The sequence below is a fragment of the Stegodyphus dumicola genome, chromosome 10 (assembly GCF_044657685.1).
Source record: "Stegodyphus dumicola isolate Sdum_Otavi_A_Nest chromosome 10, ASM4465768v1".
Taxonomy (NCBI): Eukaryota; Metazoa; Arthropoda; class Arachnida; order Araneae; family Eresidae; genus Stegodyphus; species Stegodyphus dumicola.
The window spans coordinates 152904697-152926116 of record NC_140777.1 but is presented as its reverse complement, the minus strand read 5'-3'; the positions used below and the strand labels follow the sequence as shown (position 1 = coordinate 152926116).

The 21420-nt window shown below is 34.8% G+C and overlaps 1 protein-coding gene across 7 annotated transcripts in view; it reads left to right on the top strand.

The window, feature by feature from the left end:
• The window catches only part of LOC118191585 (forkhead box protein P4-like), an 821276-nt gene that overhangs the window by 296265 nt on the left and 503591 nt on the right, over window positions 1-21420 (top strand). Inside the window, exon 1 of one of the 7 annotated variants that reach the window (XM_085825720.1) lies at window positions 10162-10285. The exons of the other annotated variants lie outside the window; for them this stretch is intronic. The gene's annotated coding sequence lies outside the window, so the exon portion shown is untranslated. Of the gene's footprint in view, window positions 1-10161; window positions 10286-21420 lie in introns of those variants that run through there. 7 annotated transcript variants of the gene reach the window in all.

The following is a 21420-nucleotide window of genomic DNA, read 5'->3' as shown; positions in this document are numbered from 1 at the left end:
ATGAAAAACGAATTTTCAATTAGATGATAATAAATCAATTAATTGAATTGTTGAAAAACAATTAATTTATCATGTACTCTTATGAGAACGGGATGTAAAAGAATAAATTCTCTTTACAAAACTCATCTACAATTTTATATCGCGAATAATAAAAACGTAGGCACCTAAATAACGAAATTTAGTAATTGAATTGCATTGTCAAATGTATAAGACATTTTCTTTATATATTTATCAAGTTCCCCCATCGCTTTTATTTTTTGTTATATAAAACTGTGGAGGAATTTTATAATGACAGTCACTCTAACTCTTCTTCCCATCAAACTGTATGATGGATTATTTTTGTTTTGGTTCTTTCTAAGAGATTTTACTAAAAAAAGTAAAGGGGTTTCAGTTCTGCATTTCCTGTTGTACAGTTGTAGAGACATTAGGTTATTTCAAAGCTTGAAGAATGAAAAATGAGCAAAGCCCTCTCGAACCACTGATCTCTAGAATACGCGCCCAGCGTGCAGACCACTACACTACGAAAGCATGCTAAGAAGGCGGGAGAAATACTTTATACAGTGAGTTCTGTTAACATATACCTGCATGCCTAATCTAACAAATATGAGATAATTTTGATACTAATGAGTTTACTGTTAAAAATAAATATTTGTATAGTGTAGTTTGTAGCCAGCTTTAGGAAGAGATAAAATGAGATAATATTGCAATGTTAAACACTTTTTTCAATGAATAAAATTTTAGTTGTAATCTTAAAGGACAGATTCGAAAATATATGTGTTTGGAGTTTATTATAGTACATAACAAATTCAAAATTAAGTAGAGCTATATACGGGAAAATTTAAGGGTTATTTGAAATTAATTGAATGTGCTACAATGGTATGCACGTATGCTTCCTCTTAAAAAAAGTGGTTTAAAATAATGTTAAAGAAGGATTGAAGAATTAGTAAAGGAAGATATAATGATTCGATTAGCAACTAACTAGGAATAGAAGTAACATTAGTACCAGCAAGAAGACAAAAGGTATTAATAAGCACAAAACAAATTAAATTAGAGCATTAGATGTTTTATTTTATTGATTGGCAACTAAGTAGATTCGATTAGCAACTAAGTAGTAATGCATATGAGAGAATCGCGCTAGAAGGACTGAAAACCCTCTGATGCGACTTTTCAAATCCGAATCATTTGAGATTTTGTTTCTCTTTTTAATTATTATTTCTTTTACTTTTTTTTTAAAAGAAAGGTACAGGTATTCCATTGCTTTGTCAAAATATGACGTATGTGTCTGAAAAATATGCCAACATTTCTCTTCGTCTGGCTTTAAAAAGTGTTTATATTTTCTTTTAGCATACCCGCCCCCAAATCCTCACCTAACGGGAGGCTGTGCACCTCCTCTTCCATAAACCATGCCTCCTCTCGGCCACTAAGTCGGGACATGATCCGCACGACACCCCTCTTCCAATGCGTCATCCAGGATTGCAGGAGGAAGGACATCCAACTTTGATCCCCAACGCAGGTGGGCTAAAAGGAGCAGCGTCCGCCCATGTGTTTTCCCGAGGTAAACAAAGCCATCTGCCGACGAGGGAAGATGGAGAGCTGAGGCAGAACCGCGTGGAAGGATGGGGGAAGAGAGCTTTCTCGCTCTGTCTCTCCTCTTACTCCTTCATTCTCGTCTGCCACTTCCCACCAGACCCCATCGTTCTTGTCTGTGGGTGAAGAAAGAGAAGGAGAAAATTAGAGTTGGGTGGATGGAGAGATCTTTAGTGGCCTGGGTGAGCTTGAATGTGTTTGGGTCGAGGTGTGCTTGGGGAGAAGTGAAGAATCCCGCGAGAGGGCGCTGCGGGAGAGAGCTCTTTTCTTTTGATGACAGCCGGGAGAATTCGGAGTGCGAAGTCCGAATGCACCTTGCGGAAGCGGTTTTAAAGTATTTGGAGATGGTAAAGGATAGATTTTCATGGTCTTCGTCACCTTTCTTATTAAAGAAAATATTCATAATTTAAGGAGGATAAAAAATTTTTCTTTTCAGTTTATTTAAAAATATAATGTTTTATAAAGAAGGTGATAAAGTTTTTCTCTACTTTCGTTCGGCCCATTATGATCGTCTGAATAATTAAGCCACATCATATTCATTCTTCTCTTCCTTTCCTCCAGCTTCAAATGAATTACGTTCATCAGTATATTCATTCAATTTCTAAAGCATTTGAAAAATTCACATTCGTACCACTGCACGATTTTAAGAAGGCTAATCAGGGCGTGTATAAAATTTCAGAGCTAAGTTTGTACAAAAAGCGGAAGCTGCATGAGAAAGATTAGATCTTTTTTTTATCGGCATACAGTATTTTTAAATCTGTAAGACGCTTGGCAGTTTGGGTTGTTGTTGTTTGTTGGGTTCTTTCTCAGATCTCATAAATCTCATAATTTAGAATACTGCTGAAGGCTCTGGTTACAGCTTTCTGAATTACTAAATTCTGAGGCTCTGGTGGGAAAACAAAGTCATCTGTAAGTGCCAAATCTGTCGAGAAGTTGGGGGGGATTAAATTGACACTTTTTTTTTTTTTTAATAGGAACTGCTTGATGGGAATGGAATTTTGTGGTGGCGCATTTGTCGTACAGCAAAATTCGTGTGAGTTTTTCACGTCTAACGCGTTCACCCAGTATCCATCATGAATAAATTCTTTATGAAATAACACTTTCCAAACAAAAAGGTCATGGTCTTTGTTAAATATTTATAAAACTGAAGTTTCAGCGGCCTTTTAGAACGTTACCTGACCTCAGTAGATAATTACCGTTTTGTTTGAGGATAAGCGAAGCATCAGTTTTCATCTCCAGTCACAATTTATTTAGGGGAAAAGGGAAAAAATGAGGATTAATTACACCTTTATGGCGAAACGTTATTTGTATTCTTTGATCAGCTTTCGAATCCGTGGCAGCAGATATTCACTGGATCAAAGCAAATGATTAACTACACAGAAAATTCTATCCACATGCAGACGATAGTTTAGTAAAAGCAAGTTGAGATGTCATAATAATAAATGTTGTCGATTCTCTTTTGGCAGATTTGCTGGCATTTGTGAAAAAGAAATTAGTCCTAAAACTGTCATTAGGAGCACTTTATGTGATATATTTGCGACTAAAAGTTTTGTGAAAACGGAAAGGAATCCATGTATGTGGCTTGGTTTCCATATTAGTAAACAGACACATCAAAGTTACTTAAATATTTCAATTAAATCCAATTAAATCTGTGAATACACTGATGGCTGTAGTTATTGAAAGATATTAACAGATAAAAAATGACAGTGGAGGTAGGACGTCTTTGCGTCGTCGTCATTCTTTCACGGCATGTTTCTTTTCATGGCGGTGCACATTCACTTTATGTCCCACCATCATCTTACCTTGCTCTCTGTTTAGTCGTTTTGTGCTGTCTTACACCTGATACGTACGTTTATATTTTTTTTATATCTAATTAGAAATACATTTATACGGTTATTATTTACTCAGTACTAGATAAGCATGAATAATTATGAATTATAAACACAAAAACATGATTGGAGAATAATAAACAGGTAGGATGCGACATTTGACTTCAAGGACGGGTGCGAATTTATTGCTTCTTAAGAATTTGCTTACGGCGCATAAAACTTGTATTTCTTCTTCTATGTTATTTTGACATTGTAAGCAGAAATACTTTCATATATCCAAGAGAATTTATTAATACTCCCTTAATGCAAAATATCCTTACGATGTCACGTTTCAGCCGCACTCTGTCTCGGGACATATTGCAGATATCTCGAGAACTTGATTGTCCAGAAGTTTTCGTAATTTAACATCTAGTTTAAATCTCTGTGTCCCGGAATATGTTAAAATATCTTGAAGATGGTGATTATCTTGATTATTCGCATTAACTCAAGTCTATCCGGAATTAACATAATTATTAATGTGCTGTAATAATTTTCTATATCAGCTATTGTAAAAGGCAAATAAGAAAATAAATTAGTGGATAAATGCATTGACTGTTTATGAGTGTGGAACTATGCAAAACAATTTAAGCATTTTTGAAATAGTGTTGAATCATAATAAAATGCTAAAGTTATGATAGGTTTAAACTAAATTAAAATGTAATTTCGTTCACTTTAAGTTTAACACTGAGCATCGATCTGTAAGAATATGCTTATAGCCGTTACACTAAGCACATTTCGCGAGAAATCGCCCATTTGGCGACAAAATTGGCGATATGCCATGGTCTGATGGAGAATCTTCTGAAACGAATTCTTACCGGTTTAGCCCAGAATGTTCTCGAACACAAACCGAAAGCTGTATAACTCTGCTGGTCCGCAGTCTGAGAGTGCATCGTCTAGAGTGCGAGATAGTTAGTCTCGAGTTAGTCAGTCCGTGCGGAGTCGATCGAGTTGACAGCCGGCCAGCGAGTGCCGAATGTGTCGTCGAGAGCATCGAAGAGTCTCTTAGTGTATCGCGGTTAGTCCATCGTTGAGAGAGTGTGTTAGGCTCCGGGAACGACTGAACCGAAAAGTCGGGAGCTGTGCTCTGTGTGTCGTCGTGTGCATCGCAAGTTGTAGCGTAGAGAATCTCGAGATGGAGTTCCGAGAACGACCGAGCAGAGTCGAGAGCTGTATTCTGGTGCTTTGCAGTGAAGCTTTCTCCACCGTTATAGCCTGATAACCTGAAGACTGTGTCGCTGATGGTTCCCTCGACTGTATAGTAGATCTTCGACGTCTGTAAAAGGTGACATTTGAGCTGTCCTGATTAATATTGGCTAATTAAAGTGTGTTTCGATACTTCATTAAGTGTCGTCATTATTCACTCTCCAAACCCACACGATGCCCGTACGAACGTGAAGTAAGAAAATAACGTAACAACTGATGTCAGAAAATAACGCAATAGCGCAACAATACTATATCACACTGTCAATCTTTAAAAAAAAAAAAAAAAAAAAAAAAGAACCTTGATCCCACTTTCCTGAGCGCAATGTTTTGAAGTTGGGATCAAATTTGGAGAGCTGAAGTTTTAAATAATCTGGGAGAATTCCTTGTTTGTTACAGTAATTGTTTTAAACATACATGTAAATTCAGAATGTTCTTTTCACAACTTCTGTGTTTGTAAATGGCAGTAAAAAACATTATACTTATGTGTTCATGTTCTTTTTTTTTTTTTTTTTTTTTTGAAATCCAAAAAGAAGTAATATATCTTTTTTTCAAAGTCTGAATTCAAGGATCAATCAATTGAAAACCATTTTGAAAATGAAAAGAGAAATTATTTTTCATTTGATTACAAAATAAATTAAATTTTTCTAAATACTTTGCTTTTTTAGGAGCATTTGTTTCAGCAATTGCTGTCTTCGCTGTTTTCCACCATTGCTGATAATTTTTCAGTACGTTTATTGAGCCATCACGTACCTCCAGCAGTACGCGTACCACAGGGAGTTATTCCATGATGTGCTAAAATGTAATTTAAATCCTCGCAACATCACGTACACTGCCGAGGATCTTACCGAGGAAATCCTGGGGATTTGCTGAGATGGGAAGTTAAAGAGATATTTACGGGTTGTTCTGAGGATATGCGCTCAGTCTGTAAGCATATTCTTCACCATATACTGGGAAGGATTTTGTGCTATGTGAGAATAATCACCGACATATATATGTGATAACATATGTGAGGGTTTTTGATAAAACTGTTGTAATGAATATAAAGGAAAAATTTATTTTATTCCTATTTGAGCTAAAGTATTTACCACACATCATATCCTCGTTGGGAAACAATAACTTCATTTGATTCGACTATCTTCAGAGAACTTTCCAATCCCAATTCCAGTTTAAATTTTCTGACATATTATATTTCCCTTCATTTGATTTTAGGAAACATTTTACAAAAGATGTAAACGAATGGACCTTTCCGAACAAGATCTGCTTTTATGTCATTAAAATTTATCCTCATTTTTTTATCTACATACAGAATAACTGTGTCATCTGCTGTAAATCCTACATTTAAATAATTGTCTTTCGTGTATCACTGTCGCGAAAACTACGTAGCTAAATGAAACAAGAAATGTATAATTATTTTTGTGTGTGCTTTCTTTCAAAGCGAATTAAAACAATTTCCATAATCCGCATACATTTCTTTTATAGAATTAAAAAAATATAAAAAAGTCAAATTTTCATCCTTTTAACGTCTATCGTCTGAAAGGAATAATGTTGCCAATTTCTGATCAATAATGTTGTTTCCCATCTTTTCCTTAATGGCCCCTAAATTGCACCTGATACTAATTTTAACCATCCCTTCTTCTTCCTCCTCTTCTTCACTCCCATCATCGCTGGTATCGTTTTCTCCTTCCCTACTTTCGAACAAAATATTTCGCTAATACACCTTTCCCTTATCCGACACCGCCGCGCATTTTATTTTTATTTTTATTTTTCCCCCAAACTGTTTTGAAACGAGAAAAAATAGTATGAAAAAACAATAAAAAAATGAAAGCGAAAGAATTTCCTTTTTCGATAGATTAAGGATTTATAAGAATAAAACAATTGAAAAAAGAAAGGCTAGAAAATAATGAAAGCTCTCTCTCTCTCTTCCCCTTCCTCTTTCTTTCTTCTGCCCGTTGTTTATTTGTTTTTAATACCACATAATTACTGCCTATACCCTGACTTAATGTACTCTCAATCTTCCATAGCTTAAGAGAAGGTTAAAAACTAAATAAAAATACCAGAATTGGAAGCGCCACCTCGTGCGCAAAGTGGTAAGAGTCAATTGATGGTTTTGCGACCGGATTAAATATTCGGGAAAAAAATTTGAATGCATCCCAGGATCGCGAAAAGAAGAGTGTATAAAAATACTCTTTAAGCATCTGAAATTCACTTCTAGCGAATTCTAGTGATAATAGCCGTATATTCACATAAAATTTATGATGCATGTTAAAATTTATTCTTAAGGAATTATTCATAGACTGTCTGTCTTTATTTCTACATATGTATGTTAGGATTTGTTACGATCTTTATCATTTACACCATTCATAATATTAGTAGCTATATAGTGTTTTTAGTGTAAACTTCTGAATTTAATAGTATGTTAATAAAGTGTATGCTTGCTATGAATTACGATTGAAGTTAATTAACTTTCTTTCCACTTATTTTCCGTGTGTATTAAAATATGGTATAATCTTCATGATTTTAGTATATACTATACGATATCTTATCCGGCTATCTTATTCTCATTTATATGAATCACAAAGACTAATGTCACCGCGGACTTCTCAACTAAGTTCTAAGCGAATTCTCTAGTGAATGTAGTGCAAGTTTTCGTAGTCATTTTAGTCTTATCATCAACCTCACGAGATGATTTTAGCAGTGACAGATTTTCAGTGACCCTTTTTCACAAAGACAATAGCTTCACGAGCATCGTTGCTTTCGATCTAAAGCGACCGAAAGAGGAGGTTGATTTTTCGTAGACTGTGAAACCAATTCTAAATACAATTAACAATTTTAGTTACAGTGAAGCGCATAAAAACTCTCTGAATAAAGATTATGAAAGCATTTAAATGGAACGGGTGAAAGAAACTGATTGGACATGCTGTACGACTTTCCAATTAAAGATGAACATGCCTATTTAGCAAGTTTTTTTTATACATATTTGGATTTCTTCCTAATCCTAACTGTGTAGCATGTGATACCGAAGATATGGATGCAAAATTCTTTCGCGAATATTGAAATTGAAAATATTCTTATATGAAATTGAATATGAAATTGAATATTGAAAATATTCTTCTTTATACTTTGATATATACCGAAAATTATTTAAGTATTACGGTCTAGTTGATCATTTCTAACTGCTTCCGTTTTAATCGACCGTTTTTATCGTGTCATAATGGTTTTTGTTTCTATGAGTGGGGTTTTTAAATTTTGTAAACTTTAAAATTTTATTTGTGTAGGTTTTTAACTTCTGTATTTATGTTGTCTGTTTCTATGCATAGCGAATAATCTGTCATTAACAACTACTGCTAGATATTAAAGTAAAATATATTGCTTGTTTGCTTCTGAAGAATAAAAGATTAGAATAGTGTCCGTTGTTAACAAAGTGAGAATTAGTGTGTCTCTCTCTTCATGAGTCGTGAATTCAAAGATCGTTTCGTATCAGGAGTCAAGGTTGGGAGAGCATTAGAATTTCAAATCAAAATTTCAAGAGTTCACGGAACATAGAAATAACATTTATTAACGATAAACTTATATTACTTCCGCTTATAGCAGCCGTGAAACATAATCAAGCATCAAATATATATGACATGCGTCATTCTTCATGTTCAAGCGTCAAGTGATATATTTTTCATCGGCGCGCATCAAGAGCGCCACCTATCTACCAAAAAGACGGAACATACTCCGCCCCGATGAACATTGGTTCATTACAACATTATTATAAAGATCTTCAATTTTAGATTCAAACAAGTTTTCCAAAGTTCAACAGTATATCATATAAAATAAAAATGCATAATGACAAATTTAAATTGAATAACAACATTAAATTTAGCACAAAATTTTACAAATAAAACATACTTACAATCTCTAGAAGGAAAACAAAATAATGAAACTGCTAAATTACCATAATCCACAATTGTGGTCCATTCTATGAATCTGAAACATAATTGAATTAATAATAATAATAAAGACACAAATTATGAATATACAATTAATGTTTTTTTAGAGTCTTATTCATTCAATGGTAAGCGGGAAAGTTTATGTATAGGACGCTTCATTTCGCCCAATAAAGTTTTTAGTTTCACAACACGAACTTTTCCATCAGCACCAGGATATAGTTCAATTACTCGTCCAAGTCGCCACTTTAATGGAGGCAAATTTTCGTCCTTTATCAAGACTTAAGTCATTGAGGGCTAAATTTGGTTTATCCCTCAACCATTTGGTACGCCCTTGTAATTGTGAAAGATAATCTCTAGACCAATGTTTCCAAAAGCTCTGGAAAATTTGCTGTGTCAATTTCCATCTTTCAGCAGGGGTTAGCTTATTATTTGTAAGATCAGGTTCAGGAATTGCTGTTAATGCAGTCCCAATTAGGAAATGTCCAGGTGTTAAAGGATTAAAATCTTCAGGGTCAGATGAGATGGAAACTATTGGCCTGGAATTCAAACACGCCTCGATCTGTGTAATTAAGGTGTGAAATTCTTCGTATGTCAGAACCTGGGTCCCAATAGTTCGCTTTAAGTGAATCTTCATTTGTTTCACTCCAGCCTCCCAAAGGCCTCCAAAGTGAGGGGCAGCAGGAGGATTGAAGATCCATTGAATATTTTCACCGCTTAGGTAGTTTTGAAATGCTTCATCAAAGGAAAGTGTAGCTATGTATCTTCTTAATTCTCGATCAGCCCCAACAAAGTTGGTGCCTCTATCGGAAAAGATTTTCTTGGGTTTTCCTCTGCGTGACACAAATCTTTTCAGAGATGCTAGGAATGCTTCAGTTGTTAGATCACTGACCACTTCTAGGTGAATGGCCTTTGTGGTGAAACATATGTAAAGGCAAACATAACATTTATATTTCGTTCCTCCTCTTCCTTTCCTAGCTTTAATTAAAAAGGGGCCTGCAAAATCTAGTCCTGTATTCGAGAATGTTCTATCCGGCAATACGCGAGAAGCAGGTAGGTCGCCCATTATCTGACTGGATGTGCTTGTTCGATTTTTAAAACATTTTATAAATTTCCAAATTATTTTTCTTACAATTTCTCGGCCATTAACGATCCAATATTTCTGTCGCAGAGCAGATAATGTTAATGTGGCTCCTCCGTGAAGGTTCACTTCGTGAAAGTGTTTGACTATCAATTCAGTAACTTGGTGACTTTTGGGAAGAATGATTGGATACTTTGTGTTTTCTGAAAGATTCGAGTTACAGAGTCTACCACCGACTCTAAGGATTTCTTCTCTATCAAGAAAAGGATTTAATTTCAGGATTTTACTGCTGAGATTCAATTTCTTCCCTGCTTTCAAAAGTCTAATTTCTTCTCTAAATTCGGAATTTTGCATGATTTTAAAAATCAAATTGCTTGCCTTATCCAATTCTTGAACTGTTAAAAAACCCTTGAGTTTTAAAGATGTAGGTTTAATATTGTGGCAGAATCTTAAACACCATGCAGTTACGCGTTTCAATTTTTTCCAGGATGAAAACCTGGATGTCAATTCAAATTCAGGCTCTTGGCTAATAACAGAACATACAGTAGTTTGACGCTGTTCTACCTGTACCTCTTCTACCATAGGCTCAATCAAAGGATCAAAAGATGATGAAGGTACATTTTTCTCTTTTAACCACACTGGTCCATTGAACCAAAGTTTATTTTCCACTAGATCAGAAGCTCTTAATCCACGTGAAACTATGTCAGCCGGATTGTCATTTCCCTTACAGTATTTCCATTGCGAAGGTGATACAACATCTTGTATTTCCCGTACACGATTAGCAACAAAGGGTTTCCATTTATCAGCGGTACCCCTGATCCAGTGAAGAACAATTTTAGAGTCACTAAAACAAAATACATTATCTTCTTGGATATTAAATAATTTCCTTAAATATTTAACTATTCTTGCGGCAATAATGGCTCCCATAAGTTCTAAACGAGGCAAGGTTAATTTTTTAAGTGGGGATACACGGCTCTTTGAAAGAACAAAAGACGTACAGCAAGAGTCAGGATCACGAAAATATGCAACAGCTCCATACCCCTTGAGGCTGGCGTCACAAAAGACAAAAAGCTCTATTTTATCGAAATTCACACATTCATCATTTAATATGTATTTTCTAGGAATACACAAGTTGAGAATAACTTCAAGTTCAAAGTACCAAGTTTTAAATTTTTCACTCAAATAACTGGGCAAAATTGTGTCCCAATCAATACCCAATTCCCATAACTCTTGTAATAAGAATTTTATTCTGATAACAAAGGGTGCAATGAATCCAACTGGGTCATAAATTTTTGCCACAATCTGTAATACCTTTCGTTTCGTAACGTGTTTCCAGTCAACTGGTTGTAAAAGTTCTTGTACATCTAATTTCAATGTGTCCTCATCCAAATCCCAAATTATTCCCAGCACCTTTAACGTTTTCTTATCCAAATTATCTTCCTTATTAATTAAACCAATATCTTGCCAATGATTTTTTAAAGATACGGAATTTGATTCAAATTTTCTTAAGTTCATACCAGCGTCTTCAAGAATTTTAACTGCATCATTTGATAATGAGAAAACTTCTTCAACGGAGTCTGCTCCATGGATAAGGTCATCAACATATAAGGACTTATTTAGCATGTCAACAGCTTTGCTATATTTCTTTTCATAACCCTTAATATGATGTTTGATAGTGGCGGACAAAATAAACGGACTTGTTGTCATTCCTAACGGCACTCGGCACATTCGGAAAACCTTAAAGCCTAAACTATTGTCACTATTGTCGTAAGAATGATCAAACCACAAGAACCTTAAAAAATTTCTATCTTCACTATCAATTTGAATTTGGTGAAAAGCCTTCTCTATGTCTGCACAAAATGCAACTTTATGTACGCGAAATTTTAAAATTATATCCAACAAGTTAGGATTTAAATTAGAGCCTGATATCAAACATTCATTTAACGATTTAGCTCCTTCAGACTTAGAAGAGGCATCATAAACTATTCTTATTCTTGTTGTTACTTTTCCTTCACGTATAACGGGCCTATGAGGCATATAATAACAGTTAGGTTCATTTTCAACAAACTTACATTGTTCAACAATCCCCCTTTCAACTTGTTCTCTAATTATATTATCATATTCATTATATAGGAAATCATTTCCCTTTAATTTATGCTTTAGTCCTAAAAATCGTTGTTTAGCAACGAAAAAATTATCAGCGAGTTGTGATTTATTGTCCTTCCAAAAGAGTTTTGTTTCGTACCTGCCGTTATTAAATTTTAAATTGTCGTTAAAATGCTTAATAGTATCCAAATCAGTTTCCGAAAATGTTTTGTTTTCATTTTCAATTCCTATCGAATCCAATTTCCAAAATGACTGCAAATCAAATGTGTTTCCTTCAACGGCAGATAAAAACAACGCATTAATTCGAGTATTATTATTTTTTACTTTACCCATCACTGTGTATCCAAATATGGTCGGTACTATAAACAAACCATCATTTATCATTGAATTACTTCCTGTTTGTATATACCAGAAATGCTCCGCGCCAAGCAGAATATTTATGTTCTCATTAACGGGACTTGTATCCGAAAGTTCCAAGCCCTTTTTAGTCATAAATTCTTTAATGTTTTGACATGTTGATGGCGCCTGGAATTCTATTGATGATATTAATTCTATCCCTATAGCTTCTAGGCAGCGATCATCGTTTTTATTTTTTATTTTTAGACTATATACATCAAATTCTTGCGAGTTACCGCGCTGATTTCCAAACGAATAAGTTGTTAGAAATTCTTTTCTAATGACTTGCAATTCTAAATCGCGCGCTAACTTGTGGGTGATGAAGTTTCGTTCACTACCTGAATCAATTAATAATCTTACGATTCTCGATTTATTTTTGCTTTGAGCAATAACAGAACATGTCTGTAAAAGCACACTATTTTCAGGTTTTAGAGTGTTACAGTGGGAAGTAGATACTAAAGTTTTATTTTGCGTATCTGCGGAGTTAACATCTTCCATTTCTTTCGATTTCAAACGGCAGAAAAGTTTATTATGATTTTTGTCGTTACAATTTTCGCATGGTTGTATTTTTGAATGACAAAACGCCGACAAATGTTTTAGAAAGCATCTATAACAGCGACCTTCATGTTTTAATTTCTTTCGTTTTTGTTCGTCGGAAAATTTCAAACATCCGGCAGATGTATGTTCGTTTGATTTGCAGAATATGCAAAACATTTTTACCGATGTGTTAAAAGTAGAAGCTTGTGATTTGACTTTATAATTTTTTAAGCCTTGTTTAGGATTAACCCCTGTGTATTTATTACCTTTTGAGCTATTAATCAAAATACTTGCTTCTCGGCATTCAGTTTCTATTTTAATGAACTCTATTAATTCACTTACTTCTATATTTTGGTTAGATGTTCTTTTTCTATGGAATTCAAGAGCTAAATCTTCAGATAACAATTTAAGAATTATTGGGTTCAATAACTGTCCGTATGAACCGCTAGTAACATCTAAACTACTTAAATTTCTAACGTAGATTTGTAACTGATCATAGAGCTTTCTTAACTCAAAAACATTTGAAGAACTTTTAACTGGTTCTAACTGTAACAACATCTGCATGAATTTTGATATAATAACATCTTTACGACCAAACCTCTCTTCTAAACTTTTAATGCATAGATCATAATTTTCTTCAGATAAAGCATAACCAGAAACACAATTATATGCTGAACCAGATAATAAACTTTTCAAATATGTAAACTTATCTATTTTAGATAAACGTGGATTAGAATGAATAGCATTATCATACGAATTAAAGAATTCGAGCCATTTACTGGGATCACCAGCAAATTTTTCAATATTTAATTTAGGTAACTTTACTGAAGCACTACTTGTAACAACATTATTACCATTCAGAGTACTACTAATACCATTACTAGTTGCAATTATACTTCTTTCAACAACTTCATTACTGTTAATTTTCTTTACTTTACTAATAATCTTAGCTTTAAACGTTATAATTTTTTCATCATACTCTTCACATACAAGTAGTTCGTTATCATATTCTTTTTCATCAATTATGAGAGCATCGATCTTTGAGTCAAGAGTTTTAAGTTTCTCATGGTATTCAATTAACAATTCATATGGTGAATTTAAATCTTCTACATGTTCTTTACTTAATTCTTCCGATAATAATTTCTCAAGTTTATTTAGAAGTGTAGTAACTTTACTACGTACAATAGCACGTTTCTTTTTCTCTTTTGCTAAATCATCCATTATGTTTCGTTTTCAAAGATCGATACCAAGAACAAATAAATCAAATTTCTTACCTTTCAAAAGGTAATTCCCCTTGTCGCGGGTTTCAGACACCAGAAAAATGTATGTTGTCTCTCTTCATGAGTCATAAATTCAAAGATCGTTTCGTTTCAGGAGTCAAGGTTGGGAGAGCATTAGAATTTCAAATCAAAATTTCAAGAGTTCACGGAACATAGAAATAACATTTATTAACGATAAACTTATATTACTTCCGCTTATAGCGTCCATGAAACATAATCAAGCATCAAATATATATGACATGCGTCATTCTTCATGTTCAAGCGTCAAGTGATATATTTTTCATCGGCGCGCATCAAGAGCGCCACCTATCTACCAAAAAGACGGAACAATTAGTTTTCTCACAGTCACTAATTTAATAGTGTTTTTGTTTTCTCCTGCCATTTTAATTAAGCAGAATGTTTCTTGTTGTATACAGTATATCTGGCATGACTTCCACCTCTATTCCATTTTTGTTAAAAATGAATTCATGCCTCTTCCCCACCTTGTTGCCCCTCCTTGTTGCTGTTTTCTTTTTCGTTGTTCAAATGATATAATACCTTTAACATTTTCACTTTAATAAGCACTGACAAAATGACTAATATTTGTGCTTGTTATACAGATATTTCTGTTTCTATCCCATTTTTCAGGTACTTTTCCCGTTTTAGAGTCTTTTTTTTTAAAGTTCTGTTTACATACTTATAACTTAATAAATTTAACAAATATTAGCCATTGGCAACAGTATATTATATCGTTAATGAGTATATTTATAACTTATTTTATTTAACGAGTCATTGGTAAAATGAACTAATATTTGGCTCGTTGTACAGATATTTCCGTTTCTCTCCATTTTTTTGCCATTTTAAAATCTTTTTTGAAACTTTGTTTGTATACTTATGATATTCAAATGTCGAGGCGCGTGGACTTACACTGGTGTTCTTTGAAACGTCTTATTATTTTTTTTTCCCCGAAAGGGAAAGAGGTGGCTTTTAAAAGCTGTTATCAACGTATAAATGCGTAAAGAGAAATAAAGTATTTTCCCGCCTTTTCTACCGCTGTTAAGAGGAAATCGAATGTCTAGAAAGTAGTGAACGTTTGTGAAATGACTTATTTGCGCTTCACAGAAGTTGATTAAGATTTTGGAATTCATTTTTCTGTGTTCCCGCTAGAATTGTGTATAGTTTATTCTTACTTTCTTATATATATTTATGTAATGAAAAAGACTTTGCAATATTGATGGCGTGGAACGTAGAATTTTGAAACCGTAATGAATAACAAACTTGGCAGTCGAGGCATATTAAATATTCGTCTTTAAGTAAATTGACATACACAGCTACAATTTACTTGGCAGTCCAAACATGCCTATTCAAGAACATTTATACTTTTGATGCTGTTGCGATAGGAAGAGATCAGCGAGGCAGCGTCTTAACGGGTACAGAGATAGAAACAAAGTGCGCAGTTATCCAATATGGCAGCTAGCCAAGAGAAAGGTTTCGGTTCTCAAAATTTTAAGTTCCAAATTAGTTACGTCGAAGTTTCGGTTTAGGTTCCGAACTGGTTACGTTGTAAAGACATTAGGTATTCTTTGAAAGAAGGACAGATGAAAAATGAGCAATGCCTTCACCGGGACTCGAACCACGGACTCGCGCCAAGCGTGCTGACCACTACACCACGAGGGCATGCTGAGAAGGCGGGAGAAATAGCTTATAACGTCATCAGGGTTATTAAGTCATATGTGTGGGTTGATCTGGAAATGACGCTCGAGAGAAATTTTAATGCATTGCAGATGCTACAAGGGGGACATATAAAATTCTAGGAAGAAATGTAAACGGCTCTTGCTAATTAAGTTGTGAACCAAAAGTCAAAAGTCAAAATTGAGATTAAACGCCCAACTATGATTAATTACCGAATACTTTTTATTTCTGTTTTTCGAACATTAGTGTTCCTCGACATGCGTAATGTTAACATCTTTTTCCGTTTGGCCGATGTATGTCAAGCTATGCTGTAAATTCCCCAGGAATTAAAGTCAGAGATGGGATTTTTTAGAATTGAACAATTAGAAAAAATGACCTGAAAGTTGAACGTGTTTAGAATCAGAGCAGTTTTGTAACTGATAAAAGGATGAAAAGGAATGTCAGCAACGTTATTATTGTTATTTCTAACGGCACAGTGTCTTCTTTGATGAGAAGATGAAAACATTTTAAAGATTTTTATCAATGAACGTGAGAGAAAATAATCTTTTAGTGGCAATCGATTTAAAATAATTAATTTTACGAAAAAACAAAATTTCTGAAGAACAAACTTCGCGTGCACAGTATGCATAAGAATAAAAGAAAGCATTGCTTTTTTTTTTTTTTTTTTTGTTTTGTTTTGTTTTGTTTAGCATGCTGATTTAGCATGGTAAACAATAAAAAAAAAGAGTGTACGCTGAACAGTTGTGCTGAAATCAAATTTATTAGGGACAGTTATAATATCAATGAGGGGAAGGAAAATTTCAGATTCAGTTTTAGAAGTGAACTGGATGGCAGGACAAATCAATTCATAAAAGATAAAATCTTAATTCATTACAGTTCTACTTATCTTAGTTATACTTAGTTATCTTATCTTAGTTATTACAATCAAAATTCGCGAATGGGCCATCTACATAGCAAGTGCAGAATTTTTTCAAATACACTCATGTCCATAAATTAAGGATAATGCAAAATCAGGCAAAGGAAGAGTTAGAAGCAAAACAAATTTGACTTATTTGTAAAGCTTATTTATTAAACAAAAGGGAAAGAGAAAAAAAGATGCTATATGTTTGATATTATTAAAAAATTAGCAATTTTTTCTCCCTGGAGCAAATTACAAAAAAAAAAAAAAAAAAAAAAAAAAAAAAAAAAAAAAAACCTATTTTCAAAAAACCAATATTACATGGTTGGTATGATTGTTAATACATTGTATGTTTCCCAGACGATGCAATACAGTCCGTACAGCGCCTAGGCATGCTGAGTATCAAATTATCGATCTGATCTTGGGGGATATTACACCACTCAAAAAGCAATGCTCTCCGAAGTTCCGGTAAACATGTAGGAAGAGGTTGACGGGCCGCAACTCGTCGGCCAAGCATGTCCACACATCTCTACTGGATTCAAGTCCGGTGAGAATGGTGGCCAGTCCATAAGGGTGATATCCTCCGATTGAAGGCATTCGCTTACGATGTTTGCACGGTGAGGACGGGCGTTGTCATCCATAAACACAAATTGTGCGCCCATGGCTCCCCGAAACAAACGTACATGTTGTTCCAGAATGAGGTCTCGATAGATTTGGCTTGTCATGGTTCCAATTTGAACATGCAGGTCAGTTCTGGAACCCAGAATAATTCCACCCCAAACGAGCACTCCTGCACCACCCTAACGGTGTCGTTCAATGATGTTTTCTTGGTGGTAACGGGTACCTGGAGCTCTCCATATGAAAGTCCGGCGAGAATCAGACTGCAAGCTAAACCTGGACTCGTCGGAAAACATCACACAAGCCCACTGTTGCGGTGTCCACAATGCATACTCTCTACTCCAGGCTAACCTCAGGCGACAGTGAGTTGCAGTAAGTGAAACGCATCTGACAGGTCTACGAGCATATAGACCAATCTGCCCCAAGCTCACGGTCTGCCTTGAAATTGTCGTACCAGTAGCTGAAGAGAGCTGACGAGACACGTCTGAGGCTGTGCTTCGCCTGTTTCTTTTGGCAGTAACTGCCAAATACCGGTCCTCATACGGCGTTGTAACTCTGGGGCGACCTGTGCTGTAACGTCTACTCACATTACCATCATCTTGGAATCGTTGCCAAAGCCTGGAGATGACTCTCAAGGCAATTCCAAATTCGTCTGATACTTCCAGTTGGTTAAGCCCACATTCCAGACGTATAAATTCTACCACGTAAATAATTCTACCACGTAAAAAATCATCCAAATGCGTCCTTTGTGTCATAACTATTCGGTTATTGCACTGAAGTGCTTATAAAGCGCCTGCAAACAATTATACTTCTTTGCCTGTATTCCTTATATATCACTCTCTTACACTCTCGTCATTGTGACGTACCATCGGTGTCATCTGGTTACTTCCTGAAATTTGCATATGATTCTTGAAGATGTGTGTAGTGTTTTTACAGGTGATATATTTATTTTAGAGTTCGATTTCGGCGTTACTCCGAATTATCCTTAATTTATGGACATGAGTGTAATTTCACCTTAACACATCAGCACATGTTAATGTTTATGTAAATGTCAGTAAATACTGGACATATACAAAATAATATTGTTACGAAATGTCCAGGCGTGGTGAGATAGCTTCCCCGCAACGCAATTTTAGGGTTGCCATAAAATTGCAAGATAAGGCATGGTTGCCACATTTGGCGTGAAATCGTCCATTTGGCGAAAAAAATTGGCGGTATGCCATGGACGGATGGAGAACCTTCTGGAACGAATTCTTACCGGTTTAGCCCAGAATGAACTCGAACACCAGCCAAAAGCTATATAAACCCTGCTGTTACGCGGAGAGTTAGTTAATATCGAGTTGGTGTTTCGTTTAGCGAATCAATCCCTGCCGAGTCGATCGAGTTGACAGCCAGGCAGCGAGTGCGAGTGGGTCGTCGAGTGCACCGAAAGATACTCGCATTGTATCGCGGTTAGTGCATTGTCGAGAGAGCGTGCTGAGCTCCGAGTGCAACTAAACCGAAGAGTCGGGAGCTGTGCTCAGTGTGTCGTCGAGTGCATTGCGAGTTGTAGCGTGGAGAGTCTCGAGAGTACGTCGAGTTCCGAGAACGACCAAACGGAGTCAGGAGCTGTACTCTAGTGCTTTGCCGTGAAGCTGTTTCCACCGTGTAGCCTGATAACCTGGAGGCAGTTTCACTGATCTTGTCAGCGTGTTTATACTAGTTCATCGACGACTGTAAAAACGTGTTTTGGAGTTGTTCTGACAATACTGGCCATTAAAGTGTGTTTCGATACTTCATCAAGTAGTATTGTCATTATTCACTCCAAATCTTCACGAACCCCGTACGTACGTGAAGTAAGAAAATAACGTAACAACTGGTGTCAGAAAAGAAAAACGTAACAATATTTAGCTTAAAATTGTTCCGATAGATTTTTCTATTGCTGAAGAAAGTAAAAAAATAATAAAGATAGCATGAGGAATCAGTTAATCATTGTCAACTACGTCTCATCTAGAATACATATTTCAAATTACAAAAGTTTCATATTTATCAAGGTAACATTGAAAGATAGTAGTAGTATAATATTTTGATATTTCTTAATGGTAACCACACTATTAATACCTGGTACTCAGTGGAAACACGCTGTCTGACATTTAAATAATATTGTTTGTAATTAATATTGCTTCTAAATAATAATTCCTAATAGATATTTTCATATACCTAAAATTAAGACCTTTGACTTTAAAGGTAGCGTTAACTATAATAATGCATTTATAATTACAATAATGTATTTTGATTAAGTAGTTGGTGTTGGTGTATTTAATTATGGCAAAGCACACGAGGGCTATCTGCCTAAGGGGAGGGATGCCTTTCGTGGAGGACTTTCTAAGGGAAACTGGCTCGTATACACGTTACACATGGGGAAAACCACGAAAACGCCCATGCAGCCAGCCCGTTCGCGGGATTCGAACCTCGGACCGAACTACCAGTGTTCAGCGACTTTACCGCTCGGCCGCTGGTGGGCTTTTGATTAAGTAGACTAATTTTTAAAATGAATTATAAAATTCATAATTAATTAATATGTATGTGTAATGCACTTTTAAAATATGGAAAGAAAATGAAAGATCTTAGTAACAGTGATTGGCAACTATTTGTTATCTTTAATTGTAACGAGCAAAAGCTAAACGAAGAAAATAAATTTGTTCGAATAATAAAAATTATCATTATGCATAACGAGCCTAATCTGATGTGTAAACTGAAATATTAGGATGTTAATATTTGTAACGATAAAAAAAAAAAGAAACACGGGGGAGGGGTGAACATGCCTGGATAAGTATGCATTAATTAATGATTGATTAATAAAATTAATATATGATTCATTAATTAAAATACATTTTTAGAATGCTTTTGTTATACTTAATTTCTGAATGCGCATGCTGGATGTGATATGTTAATATTTGATTTGTTAAATACATATTTGGAATATATTGATTATGTAATTCATGAGCATTTAACGATTAATTTATTAGTATTAAAGTTACTGCACCATTTAACAAGAAATTTCAGCGAACGTTCCGTCAAGCCATTCTTTTAAATGAAACTAGAAGGAACGATTCGAATAATCGCAGGCGAATTGTTAAAAAAGAATCAAAATAGCAGAAATGTAATAACAATTCGTTGGTTGAATTTGCGTGGCGTCTATTTCCTGCTCAATTCCGATGGAAATCACATGTTCATTGCGTCATGAAAGGTATCAGTTGTGACGTCATGTATAGCAGCTCCCCCTTGTAGTGAAAGCTAGAAGTGATTAGCGAGCAGGTTTTCCCACAAAAAATGCTCAGCTATTGGAAAAGTTCGAATAATAAAAATTATCATTATGCATAACGAGCCTAATCTGATGTGTAAACTGAAATATTAGGATGTTAATATTTGTAACGATAAAAAAAAAAAAAGAAACACGGGGGAGGGGTGAACATGCCTGGATAAGTATGCATTAATTAATGATTGATTAATAAAATTAATATATGATTCATTAATTAAAATACATTTTTAGAATGCTTTTGTTATACTTAATTTCTGAATGCGCATGCTGGATGTGATATGTTAATATTTGATTTGTTAAATATATATTTGGAATATATTGATTATGTAATTCATGAGCATTTAACGATTAATTTATTAGTATTAAAGTTACTGCACCATTTAACAAGAAATTTCAGCGAACGTTCCGTCAAGCCATTCTTTTAAATGAAACTAGAAGGAACGATTCGAATAATCGCAGGCGAATTGTTAAAAAAGAATCAAAATAGCAGAAATGTAATAACAATTCGTTGGTTGAATTTGCGTGGCGTCTATTTCCTGCTCAATTCCGATGGAAATCACATGTTCATTGCGTCATGAAAGGTATCAGTTGTGACGTCATGTATAGCAGCTCCCCCTGGTAGTGAAAGCTAGAAGTGATTAGCGAGCAGTTTTTCCCACAAAAAATGCTCAGCTATTGGAAAAGTTTAAGAAACGTAGGAGAGAGAAAAGAGGGAGAGAGGGAAAAAAAATCTGGGGAAAAATAATAATAATAAAAATCCTCGAACGGTTTAAGCTTGATTACCTGTACCCTATTTTATTTTATACTCTTTAATTTTTTTTAACTTGAAAGCTCGAGGGAGCTTTTTCTTTTTGTAGTCCTTTTTTGTTTTACTTTTATCCACATAAGTTTGATGATCGTTCGGGGGCAATCAGGGAAGTCATTGTCTTATTTTAAAGTATA